The 2,320-nt window shown below is 42.8% G+C and overlaps 1 long non-coding RNA gene across 1 annotated transcript; it reads left to right on the top strand.

Annotated features, from left to right (window-relative positions):
- The first annotated feature begins 910 nt into the window (after positions 1 to 910).
- On the top strand, positions 911 to 1,299 carry LOC112958027. The gene is made up of 2 exons (XR_003251333.1): positions 911 to 981; positions 1,261 to 1,299. It is a non-coding gene; the product is annotated as an uncharacterized LOC112958027 (long non-coding RNA).
- Positions 1,300 to 2,320: the final 1,021 nt, after the last annotated feature.

Raw genomic sequence — 2,320 nt, 5'->3', positions numbered from 1 at the left:
TTTCCCTCTTTACTCCTATTTCCCTTCTTTATCCTTAGTGTTATTTTGTGACTAAGGAGGATTACAGGTGTATTTTAATAAAGGAATAGCTAGAAGAGCTAACTGAGCATGACATAAGCCATTCTCATCTCATATAGTCCATATGTACATGCTCTCTCCTGTCAGGCAAAAAATGGTGACTGGGAGCTGCTAGGTAACTGTTTAATCAGTAATACTGTTCCACTTCATCCTGAAGACCTGTAGTACTTTGAGCTCAGTGTGCTTTGGGCTGGGTAATCCATACAGGAGAGTTACTTGGAGATGCTGGAATTTTGGGTTCATCCTACAGCTTCTTCCTGTAGATCAAAAGGCAGTATCTGGTTATGCTATATATCTAACTTCTTTTTCCCATGGAAAAAATATAAGGCACTTCTTCTACTAATGGCTCCGAACATGGAAATAGAGCAAAAAAAGAATTGTTCCAAACCATGCATTTGACATGTTGGGAAATACTCTGACCCAAGGTTAAGGCTTGTCAGGATGAAGTGTTCTATTTTCGTGACACTTTATTTCCATTAAAAGCATGAAGGAGAGAATGAAGTTTTTGATACTGCTGTTTATAAATCTGTTTTTGCCAAAGAGAGAGTGATCTGTGCTAGAAGGAAGAATACCATGTTTACTGGTGTCCAGCAAAGGTTTGACATTGCAGTGGGACCTGAGAGAGTGAACTAAACTGATTGTTCCCTGACTGGGATTTTTCCCAGATAAATTTTAGTAATCTCTAAAGCTTTGTCTGACTTGCAACTTCTTCAGTAACTGTAAGCTCTCATTCTTATTTTTAATATTATAAAGGATTTGACTGAACTGTAGCAAAGTTGTCCATTAAACATGGAATCAGCCCATAACCTGTTTCATGACTTGCAGGGTACCTGAGTTTCACTCTATCCCCAGTGCATGGGCAGTACATAAACATCTGACGCTCCAACTGACTGTCACTTTTAGGTAAGAACCTTGGGAACTTGACCAATAGTTTTGAACATCATTTTTAAAACGGTGGCTATATAGTAGATTAATCTTCCAGCTGGCTCCAGCTGAGGACCTGGCATATACCAAACACGGAAATGATAGATCCACTACCTTGCTCTGCTCTTTTATTGTTGAAAAATGCAATGGGAATGATTTAACGTTAAAAGTTTTCCCTGGAAATCCCTACTATTTATCAGCAGCCTCGTCTGGATAAAGAGGTAGTGACCTTAAATTGCCTTTTATTGCTTTTTATAGCTTACTTCTCTGGATGCTTTGACGGTTCCAGTGTTTCCAGGCAGGCCCGTGAAATTTGAAAGGGAAAGAACTTTTGCAAGGGCCTTTTGTGGTATTTTCACGATTTGGGTGCTAGAAGTCACTCTTTCTCTGCTGCAGCTTGGGTTTTTTTGTTTTTCAGGCTAACACTGATTTAATATAAGGTCTGTAAGCAAACACGCAGGCTCTGTGTTCAAGCAAAGACAGATGGTTATATTTCACAGTCTGAGACTTGGCGGAGTTGCATTAGACTGCAAAGCAGAGACGTCTGCACTTGCCTGGACCACCTCCCACCCCACCTGACCTCATCTGAATCTCTTAAATAGCTGCCCATTAACCACATTGGTAGGGCCCACATAGGGGAGAGAAAAGGGAAGATCCCTCATTCTCTTGGATACTCCCCAATTCTGAATATCACACCAACCTGCCATTCTGCACCTTGAAACAATATCATATCTACTAGCTCAAAGTAAGAGCAAGTCTGAGAGTTTCAGACAGTGGGTTTGGGTGGGAATTTTGGGGGGAAATACCCCCCTCTTTCTCTGCAGAGCAGCCATGGCAGCAGTGGTGGCCGTCAGTGCTCCTCTGCTGCAGGTTCTCAGTACCATCAGCCTAGGCAGCAGAGCACTTTGTTCAGGAGTTAGGAGAGCAGATTTGTCTCTGACCCCAGCTGGGAGCTGCATATTTGTGCCCCAGCAGCGGGGCTGAGAACTCCCTGTTCATTCTGTAGAGGGAACGTTGGCCTTGCTTAGGTGACTGGGTGTTTATGATGCTATCACTGTGAGAAAGGACCCTTCTCCTATCGAGAGATCTCTAAGCTGTACTAATGTTTCCTGCCATATCCACTGTGTGTCTTGAAAACAAATCTCAGCAGGGAAGGTTATCACAGAGCTCTTTAACCAATCCCCTCATATGTCCATCACATCAAAAACCAATTAGGCTGTGCTGCTTGCTTGCGTGAACCTTGGCTGGAAGTAGAGGAGCTGGTAGGATTTGGGATGCACTAGGCAAGAAGGAAATACATACATTTCAGAAGCCCTGC

Source organism: Nothoprocta perdicaria, unplaced genomic scaffold (assembly GCF_003342845.1).
Source record: "Nothoprocta perdicaria isolate Ctin4 unplaced genomic scaffold, notPer1 scaffold_8, whole genome shotgun sequence".
Classification (NCBI taxonomy): domain Eukaryota; kingdom Metazoa; phylum Chordata; class Aves; order Tinamiformes; family Tinamidae; genus Nothoprocta; species Nothoprocta perdicaria.
Note: the sequence above shows the minus strand (reverse complement) of the source record. Positions and strands in the feature narration are given on the sequence as shown.